The sequence below is a fragment of the Pseudophryne corroboree genome, chromosome 6 (genome assembly GCF_028390025.1).
Source record: "Pseudophryne corroboree isolate aPseCor3 chromosome 6, aPseCor3.hap2, whole genome shotgun sequence".
NCBI classification, from domain to species: Eukaryota; Metazoa; Chordata; class Amphibia; order Anura; family Myobatrachidae; genus Pseudophryne; species Pseudophryne corroboree.
In genome coordinates this window covers 282,578,695-282,588,936 of record NC_086449.1, presented here as the reverse complement: position 1 = coordinate 282,588,936, position 10,242 = coordinate 282,578,695, and the positions used below count along the sequence as shown (strand labels likewise).

The window sequence follows — 10,242 nt, the reverse complement described above, 5'->3', positions numbered from 1 at the left end:
CATTCCCCTCCTCCCGAACCAGAATACCTTTCCGACCCTGGCCGGGAGCCCCAGCTGCCGTCCATAGGGCCTGGCAGCGGCCCTGTTTGCCGCCCAATAAACGTAGGAATGCCCGACAATCCATATGCGCCTCCTTCCGCCGCAACCTGTTCGGGGGGGGGGATACTTATGTTAGCGAGTTAGCCGGTACACCTCCTACTATGGGCCTGATATATGTCTTATAGCTTTCGGACCGCCACCGACCTAGCGCCTTAATCTCCTCTACCGGCCGCCCCTCATTGGCTGCTGAGGTTGCAGCCCCTATCCTGAACGAGTGCGTTCCAAATTTCCGCACATCCCACCCCAGCTTCCTAATGCATTTCTTAAATACCGCCGTGAACTGGAACTTAGTTAGCGCAGTCGCATCTCCGTGAACAAGGAAATTCTTTCCCGCCATAGGCCTGACGCCCAGATACTCTCTGACTGCAATCACCGGGCACACCGCTGCTTTGTGCTGTGCCCTCAACCGAACCCATCTACCCTTGCCCCCCTGATCTGTCTTGGACTTCAGTATCTTGCACAGCACTGTGTCCTCCGTGATTGCGACGTTCTCAGTCTGCAGCCCCGAGCAGAGTGCCTGCTTGCTCTCGGCCACCAGCTCGCTCACCCTGAAAGCTCCGCTGAATGCCATAATGAAAGCTGTTCTAAACAACATAGCCTCGTGCGTGTCCCTGCATATCAACGGCACCGTTCTGACCAGCTTTTCTAGTCTTTCTATGGTCACTGGCTCTCTACTGTCCGGTTTCTTCCCCTCCACCCGGGCCCAGCCCTTCATTATTGTGCGCACCACGAAAGTCTTGGTCTCATCCTGGCCACCCTCAAGTTTTGTAAAAAAGGAAATACCGGCGAGTGTAGTGCTAACCTTGGCCCTGGAAGCTCGCTCCTTTCTTAACATCCCCAGGAATGCCAGTAATCGCTGTCCTGTGGCCTCACCCTCCTGGCCTGGCGTGCTCCTAAACCGTTGCCACTTCTGCCAACCGGCCTCGTATGCTCTCCACGTTTTCGCCGCCAGTGATTGCTTGATGAGGTCACTCAAATTGGCTCGACTATCTGCCAAAGACGGGAGGGGCATGTTAAGCCTGACGTATGCGCCTGCGGCGCTAATGCCTTAAAGACCTCCCACTTCTGCCTGGACAATGCATCTGCTAAAACATTTTGCTCCCCTAGTACGTGTTTTGCCCTGAATGTGATATTATGCCTGAGGCAAGCCGCAACTAGCCTCCTTACCAGCCTGATAACTGGCGGGGATGACGCACTTTGATTGTTGACAATCTGCACCACCCCTAAGTTGTCGCACCAGAACAGAATGCGCCTGTTGGCCAGCCTGTGCCCCCAGATGTCTACTGCCACTACTATTGGGAACAATTCCAAAGCTGCCAAGTTCTTGGTCAGCCCTGTGTCCGTCCACCGTGCTGGCCACCGCTCGGCGCACCACTCCCCCTGCAGATAGGCCCCGAAGCCGGTGGCCCCGGCTGCGTCGGTGAACAGCTGCAACGCGTGATTGTGCGAGGTGGCTGTCTGCCACATGCACACTCCGTTGAAGTGTAGGATGAATTCCTCCCATACTCGCAGATCTTCTCTAAGCTCCCTGGAAATGCGGATAAAATGGTGCCTTTTTCTAACGCCTGCCGTGGCTTGCTCCAGCCGCCTTTTAAAGATTCTTCCCATGGGAATTACCCGGCACGCAAAGTTCAACCTCCCTAACAAGGCCTGCATCTGAGCCAGCGTAACCTTCGTTGCTTTCACGCAATGCGCGACCTCCCTACCTAACCTCTCCACCTTGTCTGCCGGCAACCTACATTCCCCCTTTTCTGAATCGATCTCTATGCCCAAGTATGATATTACTGCCTTTGGGCCCTCGGTTTTTTCCTGCGCAATGGGAACCCCGAATTCCCTTAGCATGCTCTGGAGCTCCTGCAACAGCCATCCGCATTGACTCGACTGCGGTGGACCTGCCAGCAAGAAATCGTCCAAGTAGTGCACTATGGCTTTCGCCCCTGTGCGCTCCTCCATACACCATTGTAGGAATGAGCTAAATGCTTCGAAGAACGCGCATGAAATTGCGCATCCCATGGGCAAGCATTTGTCTATAAACCAGTACCCGTCAAAACGGAAACCCATGAGCCTGAAACTATCTGGGTGCAGGGGCAGGAGCCTAAAAGCGGATTCAATGTCCAGCTTTGCCATGAGCGCGCCCTTTCCCTGCTTCCTCACCATCTGTACTGCGCTATCAAATGATTGGTATTGCACCGAGCACTGACCCTTATCCAGCGCATCATTTACTGATGCTCCTTCTGGATACGATAGGTGCTGTATGAGCCGGTATTTTCCCTGTACTTTTTTAGGGACCAGGCCCAGCGGTGAAATCACCAGCTCTGGTACTGGCAGGGAACTGAATGGTCCAGCCATCCTGCCCAGCACCAGCTCCTTTACAATTTTTTCCTGAACTACGAGCGGTTGCTCCGCAATGGACTTTAAATTTCTGCTATTAACTGTTGGTGGCACGCTTTTTGATATAGGAATCCTGAACCCCTCGGCAAACCCTGCCCGCAACAGCTTGGCTTCGTTAGGCTTGGGGTACCTGGAGAGCCACTCCAGGACCCTGCCCAAGTTGACAGGGCTAATTGCTTTTGCCAGCCCCCCCTGTTGCGGGTAACTTTTGTGTGTAACTAGCCCTTTTCTTGTTGCAATTTTTTCCCGAGTGATTCGCGTTGCAGAAATTGCAGGCATGCTTAAACTTGCACTGTGCCCGTGTGCACTGTGACTCGTTGAATGCCCAGCATTTGAATTCTTGCTTCTGCGTGCTAGGCCTCCCCGCCCGGGCTTCTGCCCTGGCAGGCCTTTCTCCAATGAGCCGCTTGCTTGCGCTCTGAGCCACTCATCTAAATCCCTGATTCCAAAGTTAATGGGCTTATCGCCTGCCACGTTCCGCCTAAATGCTTTGTCGTATGTGCGCCACACCGCGCCCCCGCACTCCTTGTACGCTGAATAAATAAGATCTGTATACTTTAGCATGCCCATGGCCGCTTCCGGATAGGCCTCCGTATAACAACCCGTGTAGGCAAACATGCCGCTCAACCAATTCTCTATTGTCTTGTAGGAGTCTGATGGCTCGCCCCCCTTTGGCGTGGCTTTCTCTTTGTCCCTCAACCCTGCCACTGTAAGCGAGCAAATATCTACGAAAGCTCCTCTCACAATTTCTTTCTTAGCCTCTTTTGGCAAGCGCCTGGCCACTGACCCCAACTCGCATCCTACCGCCACCCCCTCTTGCAGGAACCCCCCTGTCCTTTTCTTCACGTGGCCCATCTGGCTACCTGCCGCATCTACCCCTGGGTTGCTTGTCTTCTTCTTTTTACTATTCTCCCTTGCTAGCTTCAGCTGTTCCTTTAACACCTTAACTGCCTCGTCCTCTTCAGATTCTGAAGAACTACTGTCCTGCGTATTAACCCGCACTGGTGACCTACTACCGCGCACGCCTGTAAACCTAACAATAGCATTGCTAACGTCATGCACAACCCCCGCATTAACATTCACAGTATCAACATTGCAATTATTACTGATGTTCTCACCATCCTTGCGCGAAGAAGAACCGTCTGTCCCGCTGCTGGTGTCCACTGCGACTCTTGGATTGCTCACGCTGGCTGCGGCGTGAGGGAGCTGCGTTGCTGTCGCTGAGACCACGCTGAACGTAGCGCTGGCCGTGCCATTTAACTCTTGTGCTGGGCCGCTGGGCTTGGTGACGTATGCGGCCGCTGGAGTAACCGCCAAGGTTGCTGGCTGTTGCGCTGCTGTGGTAGCCGCGCTGGGTGCGGTGCGGGCCGTGCTGTGATTCCCCGACGGTGTCTGACTGGACCCTGATGGCGCTCCCCCTTGCTGATGCTCCGCCCCTTGCGCTGGCCCGGCGCCGTGATGGTGTAGCCGATTTCCTTGTTGTTTGCTCCTGCCGCTGCGTAAAAATTGATGGATGTCCTCCCGCATGTCCCTATGATAGTGTCTCTCAGAACGCTTCCAGCAGCAGCGGCAGCCGTGATGCTGCGTGCTGAACTCCTGCGTTGGTGGAAAAGCGTAGCAAGCGGCCCCGGCTGGCGACCTTTGCGCCCTAGTGTATCCGTAAGGGGAAGGGTAATGCCGTATGCTCCTGGGGGGGGGAAAGAACTGGGGGGAGCTCTGTTGCTGATATGGTGACCTGGCTGCGCGATCCTCATGCTGTCTCTGCCTCCTGCTATAACGGGACTCAAGCTGCCCTCTGTCCATTGGTGTAAACGGCGGTGGCTGCACCGTCTTTTTAAATAGTTGCGTGGAGGCAAGATACACCCATGCCCCCTGAGAATCTGCCACCGGGTCATGCTCAATGCTAGGATCTTCCGACCCCTGTTGCTGCCCCCCTGTCCCGCTTTGATGGACCACCCTGCCCGCTGAGTATGCCGGGGAGGGGGTATGTGACACTGTCTGTGCTGCTGTATCCCCATTATGCAGCGGTCACATTTTTGGGGCAAAAAAATAAATCAGAGCTACATACATTCAAATGGGATTGTCAGTGCTATTTCCCTGCATTGGTTATAGGGCACAGTGATCCCTATGGCTAAATGCATTTTTAATAAGGTTTCTCGTTGCCATTTATGGTATATGGAACCTCTTGTAAAACACAATACACAAACAAATCCTGAAAAATATCAGTGTCTTTTCTTCAACAAATAGATCTTACAAGCTTTGCGGCTCATTTACATTTGGATGTAATGCTAGGTATACACTATACAATTATCTGGCAGATTATCTGCCAGATCTAGCTGGTTGGAATGAAAATTTGGTAATGGAAGAGAGCAAATGACAACTATTTGCTCCCAAACACTGGAAAATGGACAAAAACAGTTGGTCATCCAAGTTGGTTAAATTTGTGTTTAACTAATTTGTGTGAACGTCAGGTTTTGTTAGTTTTCCAGTGTTTGGGAGCAAATAGTCAGTTGTCATTTGCTCTCACCCATTACCAAATTTTAATTCCAACCAGTCAGATCTGGCAGATTATCTGACAGATAATTGTATAGTGTGTACTGACCTTAGGGGGTCATTCCGAGTTGATCGCTAGCTGCATTCATTCGCTGTGCAGCGATCAGGCCAAAAAATGGCACTTCTGCGCATGCGTATGCGGCGCAATGCGCACGCGCGATGTACTATTACAAAGAACGATGTAGTTTCACACAAGGTCTAGCGAAGCTTTTCAGTCGCACTGCTGACCACAGAGTGATTGACAGAAAGAGGGCGTTTCTGGGTGTCAACTGACCGTTTTCAGGGAGTGCTCGAAAAAACACAGACATGCCAGGAAAAACGCAGGCGTGGCTGGGCGAACGCAGGGCGTGTTCGTGACGTCAAAACAGGAACTGAACAGTCTGAAGTGATCACAAGCTCTGAGTAGGTTTTGAGCTGCTCTAAAACTGCACAAAAAAAGTTTCCTGCTGCTCTGCAATCCTTTTGTTCGCAATTCTGCTAAGCTAAAATACACTCCCAGTGGGAGGCGGCATAGCGTTTGCACGGCTGCTAAAAACTGCTAGCGAACGAACAACTCGGAATGACCACCTATATAATTTTCATGACGCGCCTCTCAGATGTAGCTGTATATGTTGACGCTTATAAGTGTTACTTTCACAGTCTCCCTGAAATGCTTTATCAAAACTAGGCAAGTATGTATTATTACTAACTATATGAATCACTGGTGTTGTAGCAAAATTACTAGGAAACGGATGAAACCTAAAAATAGATAAAAGCAGATTTGTCATTTTTATTTTTGTACGCCCATATCGCTGTCACCTAATCCTTCACTCCAAAACTACATTTCCCGTGATGCACTTGTATGGAAGCGCAAGACCCAAAGCCTTGTGACTGACGCCTATCCGCCATCTTTGCTGCTGGAAAGCTTATGGACGTTCCGCCTTAAATATATTACTGCATCCTCCCCGCCTCAATGTTTCTATGTGTGAGCCATTATCGCTTATATAAGACAAACCCACGTATTTAACGAAAATAAAAACAACTTTTGTAAGGTTCGCTCGTGCCGTAAGTAAATATGGCCGCTGTACAGTACTGACTTCTTCAAAGATGCCTCCTCTTATTACTGGCTGCAGAGATAGCACCCTCTATTGGTTCGGCGGATAGAAACGGTACCCTAGCTTGCTGGAAATCACACACTCACAGAGAAAGAGGATCAGAGAGGAGGAGGGAGGCTGCTGAAGGGTAAGAACAATGATGCTTTAATAACATGCAATTCCTGTGGATACTAATTAACTGAAATAAATGCAAATGTTAGCGACATTATGCAGTGTGTTTAATCTCTGCGTTGTGTATATGCATGGATCAGCAGTTGTACGCAGGGTCCAGATGGCTGACCATGGTGCTGCAAGATAATAATTATGGCAATAATCCCTGTCTCTAGAAGCAGGAGTGGCCAATAAATCAGATTTATTGTATATGAGTGAGGTTTGTGACAGCCTTGGTGCATAAGGAATGTGCTTGTGCATGATGAGAACTGGGTGTGTATGCTGTGCTCATTTTACGCTGCAATAAATGAGTAACCTAGTTTGCTATTTATTATATAGTCTTCCATGCATGATATAGGTTGTTCTACGAAATATACCGACTAAGGTGAGAAATGAATTCATTTGCAATGTAAACATTCTCCCTTTGCTATACTGAAATCTTTGCACATTAGCAGCATGTCCGTGACTACATACAAAGTGAACAGGTGATGTATTGGGTGTACAATACTGTGTGAGGAGCACATTGCTCATGGTGCTACAGTAAGCAGTAAAATGATGACTTTATGGTGTTGCAGTGTGTCCCTCCCTATGTATCCAGTGCAAACAAGTTAGCAATGCAGTGATTTCTTAGGGAATCCTTTAATTTGTATATTATTTATGAGTTTTTATTTTTTAATAACTGTTACTAATATAGTGTCAGCATACTCCCAGATGCTTTACAGTTCTTTCCTCCCTTTACATCCCCTTTAGTAAAGGTGATGGACCATTTCCATGATTATGCAATCTGCAAAACCATGCCATGTTTTAGGAATTGTCATAGTTAATATTTTATTATTATTTATTTTTAAAAGTGTTAAATTCTTAATATTTATATGTCATATAACACACTTTAGCTAATCTGAATAGGGATGCAGAGATGCCAGGTACATATATTTGCAAGCGTATGGTAAGCCACCAGCCACGGCAAGGCGTCTCTGCTCTGGTGGTCCTACGCTACATGATAATAGCACCTACTTTGAGTCATACATTTATGTATTTCAAGATTGAGAGCCAACTCACCTGGAGGCACACCAAGATCCCCCAATATGGTACTACAAGGATCAGCATACCCTCCTGTTAATGCCTCCAGGCATTAGCAATAGACAAAACATAACTATAGATTGTAAGCTTGTGAGCAGGACCTTCCTACCTCTATGTCTGTTATTACAGGTTGAGTATCCCATATCCAAATATTCCGAAATACGGAATATTCCGAAATACGGACGTTTTTGAGTGAGAGTGAGATAGTGAAACCTTTGTTTTTTGATGGCTCAATGTACACAAACTTTTTTTAATACACAAAGTTATTAAAAATATTGTATTAAATGACCTTCAGGCTGTGTGTATAAGGTGTATGTGAAACATAAATGAATTGTGTGAATGTAGACACACTTTGTTTAATGCACAAAGTTATAAAAAATATTGGCTAAAATTACCTTCAGGCTGTGTGTATAAGGTGTATATGAAACATAAATGCACTCTGTGCTTATATTTAGGTCCCATCACCATGATATCTCATTATGGTATGCAATTATTCCAAAATACGGAAAAATCCGATATCCAAAATACCTCTGGTCCCAAGCATTTTGGATAAGGGATACTCAACCTGTACCCCTTTTTGTTCATCACTGTTGTTTCCAATTGTGAAGTGCAACGGAACTTGCTATGCTATGTACTGTAAGAACCTGTTAATAACAAAGAATAATAATATTAATAATAATAATAATAATAATAATAATAATAATAATAAAAAAAACTCTTCTAAAACATTACATAAAGGTTTTCCATTTCTCTATCCACTACAAAAAAAAAGAGTCAGTAACCAACTTTATTGTCACAATATTAGAATGCTCTTTACTCTTCTTGCATTCTTCTCAGCTACTAGCTTTAGCCATGAATTGAAATAATAACAATGGGGGTGACAGATTAAAAAACGTCCCATAAAACAAAACATTCCTTGATCAAACAACATGGCTGAGGTCATTTTAATTAGTAGTAACAGGTGTATTTTAATAAAACCGTTTGTAAAGCAGTACACAGCATCATCTGTAGTGGGCTCGTCTATATCACATAGGGCATAGTCACTGTCAGGATGTCTCAGGCACCTCTAAAGTGTCTGGCCTGCCCCATGAAGCACCCTAGAATTGCTGTGTGCATCGGAGGCAGCTGTCTCAGATACTTGCAGCACTTACTAGCTATGGTGAGTGGGAACATCCCACCCAATTTCCTGCAGGACAGTTCCCTGCTAAAGTCGCCGCAGCTGGGCCATTTGCTTATGGTTACTAAACTCATTTCGCAATAATCAAGATTAAACCAGTACAGGAAGGTATCAGGGGTTTTCCATGCATTACTATATACATGAAATAGTATATATTTCTCTTACGTCCTAGAGGATGCTGGGGACTCCAAAAGGACCATGGGGTATAGACGGGATCCGCTGGAGCTTGGGCACACTAAAAAGACTTTGACTGGGTGTGAACTGGCTCCTCCCTCTATGCCCCTCCCCCAGACCTCAGTTAGACTTTGTGCCCAGGAGTGACTGGACACACACTAGGGGAGCTCTACAGAGTTTCTCTAGAAAGACTTTTGTTAGGTTTTTTATTTTCAGGGAGACCTGCTGGCTACAGGCTCCCTGCATCGTGGTACTGAGGGGAGAGAAGTCAGACCTACTTCTTCTTAGTTAAGGGCTCTGCTTCTTAGGCTCCTGGACACCATTAGCTCCAGAGGGTTCGATCACTTGGTGCGCCTAGCTGCTTGTTCCCGGAGCCGCGCCGTCACCCCCCTCACAGAGCCAGAAGAAAGAAGCCGGGTGAGTATGTGAAGAACAGAAGACTTCAGATGGCAGAAGACTTCAGTAACGGAGGTACAGCGGTCGCGCTGCGCTCCATGCTCCCACACACATCACCAACGGCTCTGGCTGGGTGCAGGGTGCTAGGGGGGAGCGCCCTGGGCAGCAGTTACTGGGGTTAAATGCCTGACAATACCACAGAATATACGGTGTCCGGACGCTGTATATATATATATATATATATATATATATATATATATTCCCCCGCCAGTGTGCAGGTTTGAAATTTAGCGGGCTAAGGTGCGCCGGGAAGGGGCGGGGCTTAGCTGCATGTTGCTCACCAGCGCCATTTTCTCATATCTCTACAGTGCTGCAGAGACGCTGCCCGGTCCTCCACGCTCCCGCAAGTACACGGGGAGGAAAAACGGGGGGGGGGGGGGGCACATAAATTTGGTGCTTTTTGTTTGTGTTACACAGCGCTGAACATATATACTAGTTTCTTTAGTGTATGGGCGCTGGGGTGTGAGCTGGCATACTCCCTCTGTGTGTCTCCCTAAGGGCTTCTCTGTGGGTCTGTCCCCGAGCTTGTGGACTGTGTGAGTGTGGGTGTGTCGGCAGGAGGTGTCGACATGTCGGAGCCTGGGTGTTCCTCCCCGGAGGAGGTTATGGGGGGTGCGCGGAAAAGGAGTTAGGTGTGTGTCTGTCGGCACAGCCGACTGCTGATTGGATGACTATGCTGAGTACAATGAATGCGAATGTGGCTTTATTGTCTAAGAGACTGGATAAATCTGATTCTCAGACACAAGCATGGAGACAGTCTGTGGAGGACGCTTTGTCTCAGGTACAGGCAGTCTCAGGGTCACAAAAGCGTGCTTTTAACCAGATGGCAGATACAGGTACCGACACGGACTCTGACTCCGATGTCGATTTGAATGAGGCCTCTTTGCATCCACGGGTTGTCAAGAGTATTCACTACATGATTATAGCCATTAAAGATGTTTTACGTATATCTGAGGAACCGGCCGTTCCTGACACGAGGGTTTGTTTATTTAAAGGGAAAAGACCTGAGGTAAAGTTTCCCCCCTCTCATGAAATGCTTGAGCTTTGTGAAAAGGCTTGGGAGACGCC

The 10,242-nt window shown here is 48.0% G+C and overlaps 1 protein-coding gene across 1 annotated transcript in view; it reads left to right on the top strand.

Annotated features, from left to right (window-relative positions):
- The first annotated feature begins 5,994 nt into the window (after positions 1 to 5,994).
- Positions 5,995 to 10,242, top strand: part of LOC134932054 (tropomodulin-2-like) — a 169,967-nt gene continuing 165,719 nt past the window's right edge. The window contains exon 1 of the mRNA XM_063926088.1: positions 5,995 to 6,264. The gene's annotated coding sequence lies outside the window, so the exon portion shown is untranslated. The remainder of the gene's footprint in view (positions 6,265 to 10,242) is intronic.